Source organism: Neofelis nebulosa, chromosome 10 (assembly GCF_028018385.1).
Source record: "Neofelis nebulosa isolate mNeoNeb1 chromosome 10, mNeoNeb1.pri, whole genome shotgun sequence".
NCBI classification, from domain to species: Eukaryota; Metazoa; Chordata; class Mammalia; order Carnivora; family Felidae; genus Neofelis; species Neofelis nebulosa.
Window position 1 is genome coordinate 46,591,172 of NC_080791.1, and position 21,936 is coordinate 46,613,107.

Genomic DNA, 21,936 nt, shown 5'->3' on the forward strand with positions numbered 1-21,936 from the left:
AAGAAAATTAGGTAATAGCTTAGGTCAGATTCCATTAGCCTATAACGTCCCCTAAAGCAGGATATTTGTCTATATGATACAGCACTGTGTTCTGTGCACCCAGCACCATGTCTGGCACATAGTATACCCTTAGTAACCTGTGTTAAGTGAATCAGTTGGAATCCTGGGCACACTGGGGAACTTATCATGCTCTGAACATTGACTTCACAAGAAGTTATGGAGTGTGCTAGGAATGAAAGCTGAACCAGATCACCTTTCCTGTTCCCCTTTCCTATATGGAAATGCTAGAGGGAAGCATTTCCATTTATTGGTGTGGGTTTTTTTTAATGTTTATTTTTTTGAGAGAGAGATAGAGAGCGAGCATGAGCAGGGGAGGGACAGATAGAGAGGGAGACATAGAATCTGAAGCAGGCTCCAGGTTCTGAGCTGTCAGCACAGAGCCCGACACAGGGCTCGAACCCACGAACCATGAGATCATGACCTGAGCCAAAGTTGGAGGCTTAACCAGCTGAGCCACCCAGGCGTCCTTCCACTTTGTGTTTTAAATGTTGCACTCACATAGAATCTTTTCCTTTGGAGAAGTGCTTCAATGTGTGTATTTCCTGTTGGCCTCACTAGCTCACAAGCTATTTGTGAGTAGACCATGCAGAAGCCAACTTGGAGAATGCTGGAATGAGAGGGCTGGCAGGGCTCTAAGAAATGCCCTACTCTATCTGCAGTTGAGAATGTACAGGAGTGATGTGGACATAAATTAGGCTGAAAACCATAATCCAACATGGGAAGTCACCCCTGGAGGTGACACTGGAGAAACCCCAGAGGGAGACAATGATTTAATCTGTCTAGCACCAATCAAGATCTCAATACAATACAGTTGACCCTTGGGGGTCTGGGTGGCTTAGTCAGTAAAGCGTCTGGCTCTTGATTTCAGCTCAGGTCATGATCTCACAATTTGTGGGTTCAAGGCCCACATCCAGCTGTGCCCTGACAAGTGCAGAGCCTGCTTGGAATCTCTCTCTCTCTCCTTTTCTCTTTGTCTCTTCCCTGCTCACAGCATGCACAAGTGCGCGCGTGCGCTCTCTCTCTCTCATAATAAATAAATAAACCTAATAACAAAACAAAACAATACAGTTGGCCCTTGAACAACAACAGGTTTGAGCTGTGTAGGTTCACTTACATGCAGTTTTTTTTTCAATAGAGTACTATAGTACTATAAATGTATTTTCTCTTCTTCGTGATTTTAATAACATTTGTTTCTCTAGTTCACTTTATTGTGAGAGTACAGTTATAATACCATAGTATAAAAAATGATTGTTATCCTATCAACAAGGCTTCTAGGCTACTAGTAATTTTTAAGTCAAAAGTTATATGCAGATTTTCAATTGTGTGGGAGGTTGGCTCTAACCCTTTCATTGTTGAAAGGTCAACTATATAGTGAACAAATAGTTTCCAGCAGCAGTGCTTAACTTGGGACCAGAAAGCCTGGATTCTTCTCTGAATCTGCTGTCACTGCCTGTGTGATCCTTACATGTTCCTTATCCTCTCTAGATGTCATCTGGGGCTATCAAGCATTCAAACAACTATCCTATCTGGGGGATACCAGTTATAGAGGCAGGAGGGCATGGTTGTCTTAACTAGCAGCAGAAATGGAGAAAAGCAAATGACTTCAAGGGCCACTTAAAGCAGTAATTGGACATGGGATGTGAAATGGGGGTGGGGGTGGTGAAGGACAACTTCCAGATTTCTAACCTAGGCAGCTGGGTGGATGGCAGTGATGTTTGCTGAAATAGGAACCAGCAAGCAGGAGTGGCTTTTGAGAGGAAGCTGATGAACCATACCTTGTACTCCCGGAAAAGGCCACACACTCAGAAAGATCCTGGCCCTTAGGCTCTTCCCCTACCTCCCTGTGTGAGAATAAGCCCACTGCATGAGAGCGTGGGCAGACCAGGTAGCTTCAAATGTGACAGAGTCCCCTGGTTATGCTTCCTGATGCAAGAATGTTTCAGGAGCTGGTGTAATTCAGCTTTAAAAAGATGAATATCTTTTCTTATTGCTAAGGCAGCTCCAGAAGGCAAATATGGAGATCTGGGACCCACAAACTTAAAATTACAAAGAAGAGAACCAGGGGATACTTCAAGATTAGAAGCTGGTTTTCTGCCAGAACTTTGCTTTATTTAATACCCTCACCCACACTCTCCTTGGTTTCCAAAGACCAAATGCGAAGCTTGGCTCCTACATCTTGTCATTGTCTCTAGGCCTTGGTACTGAATGAATGAAACCAGTAGAATAAAAAAAAAAAAAAATGGAGCTCCCTAAGGCCTGGCAGGGGCTAGGAGCATCCAGCAGACTGAGAGACTGAGGGAATGGCAGGATGGAGATTGATGTGTAATGAAGAGAACAGAGCAACCATGGCACTGAACTACCACTGATCTCAGCCTTGCTGCAGGTCTGGGTTCACTGAGCTGACCCCCTTAAAGCCATGATGGAGTATAGAGATAACTGACATCTCATAGCATCTTCTGAATATTGTTGTGTGGAGAGGACCCGTTTTTATATATAGCAGAAAGGGACATGAAGGAGACAAAGGTGGGGAGAGCAAATGTGAAAATGTGAGAAATTGCATCTGTCATTTTTAAAAAAGAGTAAGTTTAGGGGCATCTGGGTGGTTCAGCCGGTTGAGCATCTGACTTCGGCCACTGTGAGTTCAAGCCCTGTGTCGGGATCTTTGCTGACAGCTCAGAGTCTGGAGCCTGCCTTGGTTTCTGTGTGTGTGTGTCTCTCTCTCTCTGCCCCTCAACTGCTCTCTCTCTCTCTCTCTCTCTCTCTCTCTGAAAAGAAATAAATGTTGAAAAAAATTTTTTTAAAGAATAAGTTTTGGGGCACCGGCGTGGCTTGGTCGGTTGAATGGCTGACTCTTGGTTTTGACTCAGGTCATGATCCCAGGGTCGTGAGTTCAAGTCCCGCATCAGGCTCTGTGTGGAGCATGAGCCTGCTTGGGGATTCTCTCTCTCTCTTTCTTAAACAAACAAACAAACAAACAAATAAATAAAATAATATGTTTTTGTTTCTAATTGCAAAAGCAATATGTTTATGGTAGAAAATTTAAGAAATAGAGAAAAGCAAAATAAAATATTCAGCTGTAATGCTACTAACCACTCTTGCCATTTGATAAATATTCACTGAATGCTGACTAGCTGAGGCACAATTCAAGGACCACAACAACTTCAAGACTTAAGTAATCTTATCACTCCCTTTTAATCAATGAAAGCAAGAAATGAGGTTCAGAGAGGCTGAGATTTGCCTGAAGACATACAGTTGGCAAATGGTAGAGCCCAGAATTGAACCCGGCTCTGTACCCTAGTTCTCTCACAAAACTTTGTCTTAATCCATGGATAATACCAGAAGTGATGCCACTTTCTCAAGTAATCCCAATTTTCAGATGGAAATCCTCCACAGCAAAAAGATACTGTACAAAGATGTTTAACAAATATGTCTTGCCTTTCCTCAGCTGCCACTAAGGTCCTGGGTCTCTCTGGGGAAGCTAAGTGTGTGTTGGGGTGAGGCCTTCACTTCATCCGGTGAGTAGCACTGTGCCCAGCAGCACCCGCTCAGCGCTCACCGGCCCATAGCCTCCTTCTCACAGCTTGCCGGCATCTCCTCAGCCCTCAACCTGCACCACGATGCGGTGACGGTCACAGAGGATAACAACGCCCTCACTGAAGCAGCACGTGTAAATGCTGAACCTTTCTGGCCAGGCTTGTTTGCAAAGGCAGGCCCTGGCCAGTGTCAACATCGGGAGCCCCATCTGCAGTGTAGGTCCAGCAGAGGGAGGTCCCACCCCCTCCACCACCGCTGCCCCAGCTGGCGAGAAGGAGGTGGAAGCAAAGAAAGAAGAATCGGAAGAGTCTGATGATGACATGGGCTTTGGTTTTTTGACTAACCTCTTCTGTAACCTGTTCAGCGAAAAGCTGAACTCTTAAAAAAAAATGTGTCTTGTCTTTTAAGTCTTGTCACACTTCCTGCAATTTTGTAAACTCATCCATTGCAAAAGTGATGTTTTGATTCTTTGCCCTTTCTGACAACCAGAACAGAAAGAGACTCTCCTTCCATTACTTGGCTTGAGGCTTCCTTCTGCTTCTGCCCAAAGCAGGCTGTGGTTAGCACTCACTGTTTAACCTCTTCCTCCTGCAAGTCCTTTTTTGAAGTAGAGCCTTTTTCTTTTCTTTTCTTTTCTTTTCTTTTCTTTTCTTTTCTTTTCTTTTCTTTTCTTTTCTTTTTTCTTTTCTTTTCTTTTTTCTTTTTTTGAGACCACTTTGACACCATGGACATTCTGTAATCCTAAATTATCAAGCCAATCACTTAAAAAGAAAATGAACAAATGTGTGTGACAACCCTACCCCATTTTAAGGCTTCATCATCTACCACCACATCTCTGACTCCAGCTCTAGTCTTGAATCGCTGATGAGACTCAGTTCATCCTGTCATTAGGATCAGTTTCTACTGCACAGAGTACTTGATGATTTTTTAAAAGTTGAAAGTTTAATGCTTTATTCTTCATAGAAATGAATTGTGAATGTCAAAATAGCACTAGCATCAAAATGACCTTAAGAAAATGTCATATACCCAGTACCCAATTCTGACTACCCAGCTTTGCCCCTAGCCAGTCACTTGCTGTCAGCTTTAGACACTTCCTGTGCATCCCACACTATTAACTGGCCCTGCCTCTTCCAGAGGACTCTCTAGTGGTTCTTAATCTAGGGTTGTCATTCAGATTGAGAGCTTTGGAACCAAACTGCCTCAGTTCAGATTCCTCCATTACCACTCTCTGTGTGACCTTGGAAAGTTTTTTAACTTCCCTGTGACTCATTTTTCTTGTTTGTTAAGTGGGGAAAATGATACCTATTTTATAAGGTCGTTGTGACATCAAATACTTGAAATGCTAATGCTTGCAAAGGTCTTCTAACATGGGTTGGCATATTGTAAGCATGTAGTTAATGTTACTTATTAAGACAAGTGGAGTTGTCTGTCCATCGTGTCACCCCAAGAGCCAGTAGTCAAGATCTATTTCTTAAAAATAATTTAAAATTTTAGTGATTTTCCTGTAGTATTTATTGGCATTGCTGAGTAATTTTTAAAAAATTGCACACGCATGTAGTTTGCCTACAATTATATATTCAATAGACTTTTATGGGCTTGCCTAGAAACCTTAATAATACTGTGCAAATACATATACATACATATATATATATATACACACACACACTGTGCAAACACATATACATACATACACACACACACACACACACACACACCTACCTATCTATTTACATGTATTCACATATTTTTTTGGCAGTGGATTTTTGGGCAACACTTTTTATGTAATATATCTGGTTTATTTTATAAATTTATTTTTCCTGTTATTGATTTTTCATTTCCAAAGGTTGGCTGGTAAAGCACTGTCAAGACTCAGTGTGGTCCTGAGTAGCATGCCCAAGATTTTGTATTTTATTCCCTATATGATGAGGAGTCACCCATGACTTCAGAGGAAGACAGTGTCACAGTCTAACATGATTTAGGGAGTAGAGCAAAGGCTGGTCTGATTAGATCTTGGAGTCAAGGAGGTCAGTTAAGAAGCTGTTGGAACAACCCAGATTGAGAGTGTCAAGGTGCCAGATGAGAGGAGATACATGTGAGAATACTTTGGGGTAGTATTAAGAGGACTCAAGAATGACGTGGTGAGGGGGGGCCCCTGGGTGGCTCAGTCAGTTGAGTGTCTCACTTCAGCTCAGGTCATGATTTCATGGCTTGTGAGTTCAGGCCCCACGTTGGGCTCTGTGCTGACAGCTGGAGCCTGGAGCCTACTTCCGATACTGTTTCCCTCTCTCTCTGCCCCTAATCCACTCGCATTCTGTCTCTGTCTCAAAAATAAACATTAAAAAATACAAAATAAAAAGAATGAAGTGGTGAGAGAAATGGAGGACATAGTTCTAAGGAGTTATATTTTGGGTGAATGGGAGAATGGTGAAACCATTAAGACAGACTTCTCTATTGCTTTCTAAATACAGAAGGGATGCAAAAATTTCCAGGAGATGGAGATAAACTGTGAAAAGTCAGGATACAGGATACAACACAAGCCTCTTCCTCAACTCAATAAACAAACAAACAAACAAATAAGTCTATGCGCATCCAGTATTTTTGACATTTGAATATAAAACTAAACAAAAATGGAAGGACAGAAGAAGAAGGAGAGGAGAAGAAGGAGGAAAGGGAGAAGAATAAGGTGAAGAAGAAAAAGGGGAGGGGGAAAGGAAGGAGAGAAGGAGGAGAAAAGGAAGAACATTATAGGGTTGGTAATGGTTTTCACTGATGATCCATTTGATAGTGATAATCAAGCATATTAAATGTTATATTTCAAGGAGTGTTGGGAAGATGCTAAGTTTGTAACAACACACTCCTTCATCTCTGCAGATGTGGAAGATTTCCTCTCCCAATAGAAGAGCCAGAAACTTGTTTGGAAAGACCCAAACGAGGCCACAAGCACCCCAGCTACATCCTTTCCAAGATGCTAATGCTTTCTACTTTCATCTAAGTCTTTCATCCAAGACTCCCAAGCCTGTGTGTTCAGCGAGCAAAGAACGAGATGGAAGGGCTGCCCTGGTCTGAGACTACATGGGCAGCCAACCATGCAGAAGGGAGCGGCTGAGGCCTCCAGCCCAGAAATGGTGTGCTCTACACAAGACTACATTCTCTTCCCACCTCCTTCCCAAATACTCCCCTGGCATAGGGAGTTTCTGACAACGAGAATGAAGCTTTCTTATGTTGTGTCTATGAGTTTTGTCACCATATTTTCTAAGTCAGAACTCTAGATGTATGACAAATACAGTCATACTAATGGCAACTAAAGGACAGGATTATTTTTTTAAGATTTTATTTTTTTAAGTAATCTCTACACCCAACATGGGGCTCGAATTCACAATCCTGAGATCAAGAGTTGGACGCTTTTCACAGTGAGCCAGTCAGCTGCCCCAAAGACAGGGTATTTTAAAGACATTGAAAAATCTAGTGTATGTGGTTGAAACACATCAACTGAAAGACTGGTTCTACAAATATTTATTTGATACCTATTAGGTTCCAGGCATGGTCCTAGGTGCTGGCGATAGAATGGTGAACAAAATACACAACATGTTATATAATGGGAAGGGGGAAGCCACTGGGTAGTGTGTTGGGATTTAGGATCTGGTTCATTAAGTTAAAGATATGATCCAAAAAGAACATGACTGGGTATGTAATTATACTGCAGATCTTTAACTTCTATTTGAATCCCAAAAAATTCAAATGGATTTTAACTTTTAACCCTGCCTGACTAATCAGTGATATAATCTCTGTAACCCCTAGTGGGAAATCATGTCTGCCTTCTCTGACTTCCCTGCACTTCCTTTGGTGGTCTGAAAAGTACTGGATCATTCTCTCCTATGTTTTAATTGTTTACATATATGTCTTGTCACCCTTTGTAGACTCCTTCAAAGAAGATTGCTTTTGCTTATCTCTCCAGGTCCCTTGCCTGACACTGCCCTTAATTTCCTCCCCTCTCCTCTCCCATTTACCACACATTGATGTTCCTTCCATGAAGAACTTTTTGCTAGTCTCTCTGTGTGCCAAGTTCTTTCTAGACCATTCCTTCTGATGGAACACCCTTTCCTTTCTTTGCTTTGCAGAACTATAACTCTTTTTGGAAGAATCAGCTCAGAAGTTACTTCCTCAGTTAAGCCATTCTTGACTTCTCTGGGTCATGCCCTCTGGCCCTTGGAGGGCTCTAAGCATATCTCTGTTAGCTCACTTATCATCCTGTTTTATTTTTCACTGTTTGTTTACAGGTCTATAAGTCCTGGGGCAGAGTCCTCATTTCATTCATCTAGATCTCTGGGGCCTTGCACCTTTGCCTGAAAGAGGCCTTCAGTGAAAGTTGCTGAATAACTTACCTTCTGAATTGACAGGGAGACAGCTACCTGACTCTAAGGCCCTCCTTTATACCTACCTCTCCCACATTCATTTGTCCTTGCTAGACATTTCCTCCAGAGCTAGCTGGAAGGCACTGAGACTTATATCAGAACACAAATGTTATGTAGTAGATAGAGCACTGGATAAAGAACCTAGAGACCTATATTCTAGTTCCAACTCACTCTGCAATTAGTCCTGTGACCTTTGCAAATCATATCAACTCCCTAGGTCTAGGTTTCTTCATTCATAAAGTAGAAGTTGAACTCAATCCAGAATTGTACCTAAAATTTTTTTTCCCTCCAGTGATAATTCCAGTCAAATGGTGGTGGCCTTCCAGAGAACTTTGTTGAAGATTGTGAAGTTCAGGTGGAAAAAAAAAAAAAAAAAAAAGACACTCAGCTGGAAAGAAAAGAGTGCCTGTTTGGACCATTTAGCACAGAAGTGAGAAGTTCCTATTTGCTACCAGTGAACTGAAGAGGTCTTTGAATTCCTTTTAGCTCAAACACTCCACATGTCATGATACATGTAAAATTATGTATAAAGTCAGTTCAATTTTGCTCAGACACTTGCCAAGGATCTACTGCATGTTATGTACTGTGTACTGCAAGATAAAAAGAAGAATAAATAATGCATGGTCCTTGTCTGTAAGGGATTCTGGGTGATAAGTAGAGGTAGGTAATAAGTATTATCTTCATTAAGCAAATAAGAACTGGGAGTCCACCAATGAGTGGAGGAATTGGGTCTCAGACTAATATGATTCTAAGTGCTTTACACTTTTTCACTATACCTCTCTATCCTTCATTTAAAAGAGAAAAGGAAAGGAGATACTGAACTAAAAGCTTGAGTATTTCCCATGTCTGGTACATCATAGCAGAGGTCCGAGATAGAATGGACAGTGTTAGCAACCTGGGGGAAGAAGTAGAAAAGGCAACAGAAAAATCCAGAAAACAAATTTCATCTGGTGCATGAGGGTTGGTCTTGGCTGCTGCACAGGAAGACTTCATCGGGTCATATTTGCTGTAAGCATGTTTCTTCATGTCATATGTGCCTGGATTCTAAGATTTTCTGTCCCTTTAACAGTGATGGGGTTGGGGAGACACAATTACCTTTCTGGGAGGAAACAGTGCAGGATAACTACTCAAATCAAATCCCACTGATAACATATCAGGCCATAGCCTTGTGCCATGACGGTGTCCACTAAACACCACTGGAGAACATGGCCCTGTGCACTTAAGAGGTTTTGAGGAGAACTTTTATATCCATTTGGTTTGAAAATGCCACTATTTTCCAAGTACTAAATTTTTCTAACTAGTGAGATTTTTCTAAGTGATGGCAGATGGCTGTTTTCTAGGCCATGTGGATGCATCTTGATGGAGGGGGAAAGGGGGGGCCATAAATCCAGAGTGTGTTCTCTGGGTTCCACATGTTCAGATTCTTAATAGTGACCAGGCCCTGAGAAATTTGTTCATGTTGCTACACTCACATAAAACAGGCAGCCATGAAGAAAAGGAAGTTGCTGATTTATAATGAATTTTCACATGGTAGGCAATGCACACAGCAGTAACATCAAATGCTCCAGTAAAGTTAGCTAGTAAGGGTACCCCCTTCACAGTACTGAAAGATCTGAGAAACCAGCCAATATTCCGAAAGTCACTAAGGGAGAACCCAAAGTTATAAAACAGAAGATTCAATGAACTGAGCATAATATTTATTTTTGGCTGCAGTAACCTTAAAGCTAGACGGGAGCTAGACGGGACCAATGTCATGTTAGCCAACTCTTTCATTTCATAAAAGGGGAAACTAAGGCCCAGAAATGGGAACTGACTTGCCCAAGCCCACATCATTTATTCACTTTTCTTTTCATCCTACAAACATGTACAGAGTGCCAACCAAAAGTAGAGTTTCATTCTAAGCACAGTGGAGCCTTTCATAAGCTTAAAAGTCTAGTTTAGGAGGTGGATATGAATAGAACCAGTCTCATACAGTGTGATTAGTGCTTTTAGACAGGGGCTGGCAAAGATTTTCTGTTAAAGGCTAAACAGTAAATATTTTTAAGCTGTGCAGGCCATATAATCTCTGTTGCAACTACCAAACCCCATTGTTGCAGCACAAAAGCAACTATAAACAAGATGTAAATGAAAAAAGTGCCTGCATTCCAGTAAAATTTTATTGCCACTGAAATTTAAATTTAATATTAGATTCACATGGCATGAAATATTACTCTTCTCTTGATTTTTTTTCAACCATTTAAAGATGTAAAAATTATTCTTAATTCATGAGCCTACAAAAATGGCAGCAGGCTGGAGTTAGCCTGTGAGCTGTGGTTTGCTGACCCTTATCTTAGATGAACAGAAGTTCCAAATGATTTTTTCACCATCCCTGAAAGTATGATCTAGTTGGTGATCAGATTCTTTCTACATGACTAAAAAGGGGGAAAAAAGAGTAGATACTTGTCAGTGCCACTTGAAAAGGCAGGATCATAGAGGTGGGTGCTAGTCACAAAGAACAGTAAAAGGATGAGAAGAGTTCATACCCATCCTGCCTCTGTTCCCAATTAAAGTCTGAATGCCTTCATAATCTTTTTTTTTTTTTTCCTTGCCATTTGCAACTACATGGATGGAACTGGAGGGTATTATGCTAAGTGAAATTAGTCAGAGAAAGACAAAAATCATATGAATGCCTTCATAATCTTGAGACAACTTTAATTCATTTCCCTTTCACATTACAGAGACTCTTAGTTTTGGGTGGTTTAAAGATGTAGATACCTCTGCAGAAGAGCTGGCCCTTTCTAGGGTTTCCACATAACAATGTTTAGAGGGCATCAAATGGCTATATGAAACTCAGTCTTTGCAGGGGTGATGTTTCAACAGCATTAGGGTGCCCTGCATGTAGCCTTGTGGGAAGACTGACAACCTGCCCCTAACAGATGTAAGCACACGGGCAGCATCTTCTCAATCTTTGAATGCCTTGCCCTTCAGAGCAGAGTTTGGCATTTCAGAATTACTAGGTTTTGTCATGGCAGTTTCCCTGATGAAAAGGGAAAGTGCGCTTTCCCTTTTTGGGAGAATTTTCTGGGTCTCAGTTTCCTCGCCTGTAAAAAAAAATCATAATAATATCACCTACATCAAAGGTTTTTATGAGATCACGTATGTGATAACACCCTGTAAACGGACTAACACTACACGAACCACCACTTGCTTCCATCCCTACCATCTCCACACTCAGTAAGTCCACTTTATTTTGGGGGGCCTCACTTTCTTTCTCTCAAAAACCAGAAGGGTGAATTCAAGGCTTCCAAGTTTCCTTCCAATTCTACCACTCTGGCCCTGTGCCTTATTAGGAAAGGAGTTTTTCATTATTAGGTGAGCGGTCTTACATTTATGTAAGAGGGTAAAGGGCAGGAGCAAAGAAGTCAGATATGGAAAAACAACAAAAAAGAGAAAATTAGAAGGGAGCCTTGGCCCCATACAGGGAGTAATACTAAGTGTCCTCCTCATTTGGTGGCCAGGATAGAATGTCTGTTTCCTTAAAAAGCAAAAGGTCATGTTCACTGGCATAGTCTTGCTTTGCTCTACATGTGGAATGCTGAGTTTGGGAATCTCATCAATCTTTCTTTTCCTTACTTATCAGAGTCAATCAATACTTGGAAATGTTAATGAGATTGTCTATCCAGCAATTTTTTAACAAGGGGCTCACTGCCCAATTAATTTAATGTGTAATATACACATTGCTATGTCATGCTTTTTTTTTTTTTTTTTTCCTGCTGGGAGTGATGGCTTCCACAAAGCAGACTATGTCCCATAACACCAGGGTCCTGCTCAGATTTTTCCCTTCTTTGTCTCATTTTCCACTTTCATAAAGGACTATGTAAGTCCATTGACCAGTAGATGAAAGGATGTCTTTCCCTCTGAGGAAAGTGACCTTGTTTTTAATAAGCCAGTGTGGGATGGGAGTGGGCATAGGGCTGGGCTGGCAAATGAGGGGCAGGTGAGGCAAGTGGGGAAATTAGAGAAACCTGTTTCTCTCCTTCCTCCACACTCCCGGCTTGAGGTGTTTAAGGAGGGGCAATGAAGATCCAAACCCATGACCTATCCTGTGGCTCTAAAGGTGGTCTTCTACATAGGCAGATGGATTTTGGTAGGGCTTTCTGCTGTACTAGACATGTGTGGTGTCCATGAAAGGATTCTAGGCCTCTAACAACAGGCAAATTGGAAGCCCTATGAATTCTTTTGTGACCTATATATCATAGGCCCACAGAGATAAAATAACTTACAAAAGAATATATGGTAGATCAGAGTTTCCCACAACTATATAAGAACCTAAGAAACACTTTTCAAGATATTTGGATATTCAACACATGTTATCAAAAACCAGAAATATCCCAACTAAGTATCTTTTGCTAACCTTAATTATCTCTGAATTAACAATTTATCGTCCTATGCATATACCCCAAGATTCCCCATCCCTGTGCTTTTATTCAAACTATTTTCTCTACTTTAAAGATCATTCCCTTAGCAATGAGCACAACTGGTCCAAATCCTATGTGGTTCAAGTCCCATTTCAAGTACTGATTTCTTTATAAAGACTTCTCTTTTTCATTTGGTTCTTGTTATAGTTATTTTTTTATGACTTTATGTTTTGCCCCTCCCCCCATTAGGGTATCCATTCCTTAAGGCCTCAAAGGCCTTCATATTTCCTCATGTTAAAGATGATTCCTGGTTCAGGTCTGTTAACAAAGAAGTCATTAAAAGAAAAAAAATCTGTTGATCATTTGTTTAACCAGAACACAATATCCAATATCTACACATCTACAAATGGAATGCTTACACTATTTAGAAGTCTGACCACAATAAAAATGTTAACAAAGAATTCAATTCAAAATAAACAACAAACTTCTAGAAGATTTCCTGAGTTCAACACATTCCAACTAAGTTTTGCACCTTCTGCATATTTATCCAAACAGCTGAATAATAAGCTTGAGGCATGGCAAGGTCTTCAGTCATCAAGAAAGATTCAATTATATTCAGAGTGTTCCAAAGGAGGAGCACAGACTAATATTTTGGGAAGGCTTTCAACAAGACTGATTGAACTAAAATGTTTTCCTGAATAAATATTACTTATAGAAAAAATGCATGCCCCATCTCCATCCTGGCTTATGAACTCTTTGCCGTAATTCCTTATCTCCCCAAATCATTAAGAAGGAGGAAGATGTGAAATGTGCTACAGACTGAATGTTTGTATCTTCCTCAAGTTGATATACTGAAATCCTAATCCCCAATGTGATAGTATTAGGAGGCAGGGCATAATTTGGGAAATGATTAGGTAATGAGGGCAGAGCCCTCATGAATGGGATTAGTGCCCTTGTAAGAAAAGGCCAAGAACCAGTTAGCCCTTTTACTGCCATTTGAAAACCAGGAAGTTGGTTCTCACCACACACCAGATCTGCCAGAGCCTTGGTTTTGGACTTCTCAACCTCCAAAACTACGAGAAATGAATTTCTGTTAGCAGCCTGATTGGACTAAGAATGTTTTGTACCTGCTATGACCGTGATGCTTTATAGACACAATCTCAATCTAATCAGCAACCCTATAAGGCAGGTATTATACACAGTTTTCTTACAATGACAAAACGAGGCTGAGAAGGGGTTAAGTATCTTCTCCAAGGTCACAAGAGCTAAAAGTAGACCTACATCCAAACCTAGGTCCAATTGGTTTCAAAGTTTATGCTTATGCACTGTACAATGCTGCCTTCTGGTAGTATTTTCATAGCAATACAAATAGATAAGAAAAATTAGTTCACATAAAAAAATTTTTTTAATGGGGCGCCTGGGTGGCGCAGTCGGTTAAGCGTCCGACTTCAGCCAGGTCACGATCTCACGGTCCGTGAGTTCGAGCCCCGCGTCAGGCTCTGGGCTGATGGCTCAGAGCCTGGAGCCTGTTTCCGATTCTGTGTCTCCCTCTCTCTCTGTCCCTTCCCCGTTCATGCTCTGTCTCTCTCTGTCCCAAAAATAAATAAAAACGTGGAAAAAAAATTAAAAAAAAAAAAAATTTTTTTTTAATGGAAACTCAGTGTGGTGTCATAAAACAAAACATTGGGCCAGGTGATAGAACATTGTATGGCTTCAGCTAAGACACTCCATCTCAAAATCATAAAAGCAGACTGTAAATGCCTCAAAACGCATCTTGAAAATCACTTATCGCTTCTCAGTCTTCTCCCTTTGCAGAAGAGGAATTTGAGGCCTAGTCACAAACTTGCCTACAGTCACACAAGAGTACAATTTAGGTTTATCAAAGCAATCTAGGAGTCCTTCCACACTGTGTTTTGTCTCTCCTCCCTAGGCCTTGGTTTCCTCATTTTTAAAGCAAACCTCCAAGACTGTGTTCTCTTAGTTAAGGGTATTATAGACTGACTGGGTGGCTTAAACAACAAACATTTATTTCTCACTGTCCTGGAGACTAGAAGTCCAAGATCAAGGCCCAATCTAGTGTCCAGTGAGGGAACTCTTCCTGTTTGCAAATGACTGTTTTCTTCTTGTATCCTCACACAGCTGAAGAGAGAGAGAGAGAGAGATCATCTCTCTTTTTACTTTGCTTCTTGTTTTTTTTCCTTTTTTTAATTTGAATATAGTTGACACATAATGTTACATTAGTTTCAGGTATACAACATAGTGATTTAACAAGTTTATACATTATGCTATGCTCACTGCAAGTGTAGCTACCATCTGTCACCATACAAACGAATTATAATACCATTGACTACATTCCCTATGCTATACCTTTTATTGCCATGAGTTGCTCATTCCATAACTGGAAGCCTGTATCTCCCACTCCTTTTCATCCATTTTGTTCATTCCCCCCACCCTGCTTCCCTCTGATGACCATCAGTTTGTTCTTGTGTTTCTTCTTGTAAGGGTACTAATCTCATTCACAAGGGCTCCATTGTCAAGACTTAACTCCCAGTTACTGCCCCACCTCACAAAGATCAAGGATTTCACATATGAATTTTACAAGGACACAAACATTCAGTCCATAACATGTGGGTCTACTTAGACTGTGCTATACAAATGTAGAGGATTTTATTATGATTTCATAGTGCATACCTATAAAGCGAGAAGTCTCAAAGGTACTATGAAAGACCAGACAGCCTCTGGCCTATGGGTGGGTGGGGCAGAGAAAGAGAGAGAAGAGGAGGGAAAAAGGGGTCCTAGAGAGAAACCTGTCCTTAGGGCTGCCTTAGATCCCAATAATATGCATGAGTGAGTTTCTGTTGTTTATAACAAAAACAAAAAAAAACCCAACTAACTAGAAAATAGAGAAAAATCTTGATCTAAATTAACTCTTTCCAGAGCATCAAAAGATACTCTGGTATAGTGTATACAGGTAGAAACACCCAAATGCTAGCATTCTGAAAAAAGTTACATAATTCACCAAAAAAAGAGCATTTAATTCTGGACCTCTCCTCAGACCTTCAATCTCACTCTTCCACCAAAATAACTATTATTAATGTAACAAGGCAAAAATGGCCAGCATGTGAGGTTTGGCTCAGTAAAGCAATGATGCAACAGCCTTCCTTCTTCCTTACTGCATCTGGCTCATGTGTGTTTCCCACAGGTACATTTTTTGGCCTAGATCATCAGGGGAGTGTTTTGCTTAGCAACTGATAGGCTTTCATTGAAATACCTCCCCACTTAGAGGGAAAAGACTTGCCTATGTCACCTTAGAAGTTAATATATTAGCAGCTAGAAGGGTATGAACAATGTTTCCCAAAATATTTTCCTTGGGACCCTATCCCTGTGAGATGCCATGTGACAAAAGTTTCCAAGATCAAGTAAGTTTGAGAAATGCTGACTTCTGTTATCACTTCTTAAAGAGTCATTAATGTACATGAACGTGTTAAAATTCTTCTTTGCCGCTCTTCCTCTATACCAGATTTCTCAATTCAAAGTGCCTCAGGGCTTGGCTTTGGGCCTTAGAATCCCTACATTCTCCCTAGGTGATCTCTCCAGCTCCATGACTTTAAATACCATCTCTATGCCAGTGATTTCCCAATTTATATCACAAACCTTTCTCCTAAGCTCCAGACTCATAGATATGTAAGATATGTCTACTTGATAGCACTTCTTATATGTGTAATTGGTATCTTGAACTTAATGTGGATAAAACAATCTCTTGATTTCCTTCACCCCTGTAAGCCTTTGATTCCCTAGTCTCTCCCTGCTCTGTCAATAATACCACCATGTAGTTAACTGCCCAAGCCCCAAAACTAGAAGTCATCACTGTCTTCTCTCTGGTCTCCAATTTCCCACATTAACCCATCAGGAAGTGCTGTTGTCTCCACTCCTGAAAAACATGCTGAAGCCATCCACATCTATCTGCTCTGCCAACCCCATCATCGTCTCCCAGGTGAACTACTGTGAGAGGCTCCTAATTGGTCTCCACTTGTAATCTTGGCCTTTAAATTCCATTCGCTATGCAACAGCCAAGGAGATTTCTTTTTCAAATTGTATTATGACAGTGTGCTAAGGCTTAAGACCCTTCATCTTGCTTTCCATAGCACCAATGATCAAATCTTCCTTCTTACCATGGCCTGTAAGATCATACCTTCTCACATGCATACAGTTTCCCATACAGTTTCTCAGTTCCAGCCACAGAGGCTCTTTTTCTTCCTCTGATATGCCGAACTTTCTCTTGCCTTGAGTCTTGTGGACTCATTGTTCCCTCTGCCTGCTGGGTTTCCCCACTTCCAGCTCTTCCCTATAATATCACCCCTTAATGTCTTCAGAGTCCCTACCATTATTTGAAAATCTTACTTGCTTGCCTGTTCATTCACTTTTCTTGGTGAACCCTACCTAGAAGGTGAATTCTATGAAGGCAGGGCCAGGATTTTATACGTTCTGCTCATTCTTCATTAGGATTTTCTCAGTGCCTGGATCAGTGCCTGGCACATAATAGGTGCTCATGAAGAATTGGCTGACTGTGACATGTAGAAAAATGAACCTGAACCACTTTCTTACACCAAACACAAAAATAACCTCAAAATGGATGAAAGACCTCAATGTAAGACAGGAAGCCATCAAAATCCTTGAGGAGAAAGCAGGCAAAAACCTCTTTGACCTTGGCCGCAGCAACTTCTTACTCAACATGTCTCCAGAGGCAAGAGAAACAAAAGCAAAATGAATACTGGGACCTCATCAAAATAAAAAGCTTCTGCACAGAAAAAAAAAAAAAACCCAAAAAACAAAAACAAAAACGAAAACAAAAAACAATCCACAAAACTAAAAGGCAACCGACAGAATGGGAGAAGATATTTGCAAACAACGTATCAGATAAAGGGTTAGTATCCAAAATCTATAAAGAAGTTATCAAACTCAACACCCCCCCAAAAAAAATAAACCAGTGAAGAAATGGGCACAAGACATGAATAGACACTTCTCCAAAGAAGATATCCACTCTGGATATCTGGATATCCAGCCACTCTGGAAAACAGTATGGAGGTTCCTCAAAAAATTAAAAATAGAACTACCCTATGACCCAGCAATTGCACTACTAGGTATTTATCCAACAGATACAGGTATTCTGTTTCGAAGGGGCACATGCACCCCCATGTTCATAGCAGCACTATCAACAATAGCCAAAGTATGGAAAGAGCCCAAATGTCCATTGATGGATGAATGGATAAAAAAGATGTGGTATATCTATACAATGGAGTATTACTCAGCAATCAAAAAGAATGAAATCTTGCCATTTGCAACTACGTGGATGGAACTAGAGGGTATTATGCTAAGTGAAATTAGTCAGTCAGAGAAAGACAAATATCATATGACTTCACTCATATGAGGACTTTATGATATAAAACAGATGAACATAAGGGAAGGGAAGCAAAAATAATATAAAAACAGGGAGGGGGACAAAAACATAAAAGACTTAAATATGGAGAACAGAGGAAACTAGAGGAATTGTGGGAGGCAGGGTGGGCTAAATGGGTAAGGGACATTAAGGAATCTACATCTGAAATCATTGTTGCACTATATGCTAACTAACTTGAATGTAAGTTTAAAAAATAAATTAAAAAAAGACACACACACACAAAAAGAATTGGCTGACTGCATGAAATGATTTGAGAAATTATGTATTGGAGAAAGCTGAAACTTAGTTTAACCCAACATTCTTCAAATTTATTTGAGCTCAGAATGCTATCTGCTATTGTCAAGAATATTCATTATTCCAGGAACTATTTCCTAGAATGTACTTTTTTTTAAATGCTGTTTTAATATCAATATTGAGAAGAGTTAATGTTTGAGACCCTGTGAATCTTCAACATTAAAACTTGAAAATCTCTTGTAAGCAGGCATTTTGGCAGGTCTTTGGGAGTCCAGGATATTTTATTAGGAGAATGATAGTTTAAAATTTTTTTATACATTTATTTATTTTTGAGAGACAGAGAGAGATAGAGCACAAGTGGGGGAGGGGCAGAGAGAGAAGGAGACACAGAATCCGAAGCAAGCTCCAGGCTCTGAGCTGTCAGCACTGAGCCTGATGCGGGGCTTGAACCCACAAACTGCGAGATCATGACCTGAGCTGAAGTTGGACGCTCAACCGACTGAGCCACCCAGGCGCCCCAGGAGAATGATAGTTTTAAAAGTAAGTTACTGGGTATTTTTTTCTTTGAGATACGGGTTAAGAAAACCAAGCAAACAGCTCAAGATTATAGGGTTCAGGGATAGATGAAGTGTTGAAGGTAGGAAAGAAGGAATCCAGACAGGATACAGCAAAATGAGGGATGCGGTTGACTAAGGGGTAAATGAGATTGAGGCCCAGTAAAACTTTCCTACTTCTAATAGAATTTTTAGAAACAGAAACCTGCAGTTGGAAACTTGGCTATTTTTATATGGTGTGTGTTTTATGTAATTATTTGTTTTCTGCTTCCCTCATGTTTAGTAAAGCTGTTCTTGAAAATACCAGCCTGTCTTAGTTATGCCAAGGGAAAACATTTTTGTCCACATTGAAAATTTTAAAGGGGAACCACACAGCTTTGGGTGAGGCATGACCAGGTGATGTGGTGACATAGAGAATCTGGAAAACAGAAACCCAAAGTAAAGATGAAAGTCAAGCACAGAGTCAGGGGAAGTAGTGTGGCCCTTTCTAACCTAGAAACACTCTTTGAAGAGTCTGATTTGGTTGAGCTCTCATTTGTTTAAACTTTGGAGGATATGTGCTGAGTCCTAATTAAACAAGGCTAATTTTTTTACAAAGCCACACACATGCAATATTAAGCTATAGAAGAAATTGTATAGTTGCATAAAAAGCCTTAGATGGAATTAGATGAGGAGAACTTGAGAAGGCCTCAGTGATTTGAGATGTATGCAAAGAATATATGAGAAGTTCTGTGCATATAGCAGAGTGCTCTGAGTTTGGATTTCAGTATTTCTCAGTCTCACTAAGATTGAGAGCTGGATTTTGTCTTTGGGGCAGGCTCTTGGAGAGTTCAATGGGGGAACATTTTTTAGTCATAAAGATGAATGAAACCCAGGGGAATAACCTATATATAAAGGCTTAAGATTGGAGGAGTTGGGTACTGTGCTGAGTAAGATAAATGGCTGGCTCTATAGGAGAGAGATTGTAATCCTGAAGGGATACTTACAGTATTTGTGGTTGTTCTTTATTAGGTAGGACCTGGTCTTAGGGACTGTATTAGTTAGGGTTCTCCAGAGAAACAGAACAAATAATGTTCATGTTGGGGGGGGGGGTAGGGGGAGGAGGGATGTACATTCTGTAGAGCCAGTGTCCCAGTTTGAGTCTCACACTGGAAGCTGCTGTAGAACTAGGAAGAGCTGATGTCCCAGTTTATAGGTTGTCAGGTAGGAGAATTCTTTCTTATTTGAGGAAGGGTTAGCCTTGTGTTCTAGTCAGGCTCTCAATGATTGGGTGAGGCCCACTCACATTATGGGGAGCAATACGCTTTACTCTATCTACTGATTTAAATGTTTATATCATCCAAAAATACCCCCACAGAAACACTCAGAATGTTTAATCAAATATATGAGTACCCTGTGGCCCAGTCAAGTTGACACATAAAATTAACCATCACAGGGAGTAAGAGTGCGCAATCAGATTTCCATCCAGTATGGTGAACTGGCCACAGAAATATGGTAGCAGTTTGGACAGAAGGATAGAGAGAATCAGACTCTGTACCAGGCATAGTCAATAGCTTCTATGACAATGACACTTAAGATGTAGCTTAAGTTTTTATTTTCTACGCTGTATTTCCCATGTGTTATCTTTAAACCTTAGTGTTATGGGATGAATTGTGTCCTAAAACAGATATGTAGGAGTCCTAACGTCTAGTACCTCAGTGTGTCACCTTATTTGGAGATAGGATCTTTATAGAGGCAACCAAGTTACAATGGTAACATCGTTACATCGTTAGGGTGAGCCCAAATCCAACATGATTGGTGTCCTTATAAGAGGGGCAATTTGGACACAGAGACATGCATAAAAAGAAGACAATGCTAAGAGACACAGGAAGAACACAGCCATCTATAAGTCAAGGATCTGCAACAGATCCTTCTCTCACTGCTCTCAGAAGGAATAACCCTGTCAACACCTTGATTTCAGATTTTTAGTTTCCAGAACTTTGAGACAATAAACTCTTGGTGGTTAAGCCACTCAGGTTGTGGTCCTTTGTTATGCCAGCCCTAGGAAACCAACACACTTAAAAAAGTCTACTGCAGATAATATCTTGTGTTAACAATACTTGGAAGAATGGAGACAGGAGTTGATGTACATGTAGAGAATAAAGCTCCAGGGATGGGGGCAGCAGCATGGAGAAGTTATGAGATGGCACAGGCAATTAGGGAAGAAGCCTGGAGTGGTGAGCAGTGAGCAGAGTCTCAAATGAGGTGTTTAGGATGATATACTTTGCATATGAAATAATATGGTAAGTAAGGGTAGCTATCGTTATAACTGTTCACAATAGCATCACCAAAAAAATCTACTGACTATCTACTGGAAAAACTACTAATATGACTAGTTCATACTGATCATTCCTGTGTTTGATCAGCTGAGAAGCTTTAATGGAGTTTATATTAACTTTAAAATGTTAAAAGTTAAAAGGTTTGAATTAGCATTGACAGTGTTGAAAAGTAAAGGGTATATATTAACTTTGACAACGTTAAAAATTAAAGGGATAATCTTTGATGACATCTGCAACGACTGAGGCACAGACATCTTGAGAGAGGACATATGGGAGCTGCAGTGATGACAGCATCATGCACTGCAAATGTGTCTCCTTGTCTGAACTACCAGACAACCATTCGGCACATTGTTTCCTGCAGTATACCTTCCACTGAAATGTTGCCTTGATATAGATCAGGAGCACCATAAGGCCATATTGGTGGAAAAAGGAAGGATGAATAAAGGAAGTTAGGGAAGGCAGGAAGGCAGGAAGGGAGGAAGGGAGGAAGGAAGAGAGGAGGTGAGAAATATAGGACTTTTTCCTACCCCACAGCCTAGTTCCTACCCATTTGAAACAATCAGATTTGGTTTCAGATAATGCTAGGTATTTGTCTAAAGCATATCTTTGAGATATTTGACAAACGTTGTGATTAAGTTTTAATGTGGGATAAAAAATGTAATTTAATAGTAATCTGCAAAAACTAATGCTTCTTCAGTGTACTCATTTCATGGTTACTTCTAAAATCTTTGAAGCAGCATCTAATTTCAGAAAATAATGAAGATTCTTTGTTGATCTAGAACTAGGTAGAAGGGAAAGAAATCCAAAGACAGTATCTTGACTTTTTTAATACAGAGTAATACTAATATTCTAACAGCTATTCCTTTATTCTAAGGATTTCCATTTTAAAGGTTTGCTGTTATTAATTTTCCTTGGCTAGATACTTATTAATTACAATTTTTTAGGACCACATGCATTACTTGAATTCTA

General features: G+C 40.3%; 1 protein-coding gene and 1 pseudogene across 5 annotated transcripts in view; one reads left to right on the forward strand and one right to left on the reverse strand.

Annotated features, from left to right (window-relative positions):
- The window catches only part of EED (embryonic ectoderm development), a 194,701-nt gene that overhangs the window by 134,549 nt on the left and 38,216 nt on the right, over positions 1–21,936 (reverse strand). The window lies entirely within an intron of this gene.
- Positions 2,569–4,071, forward strand: LOC131486557 (large ribosomal subunit protein P1-like; annotated as a pseudogene).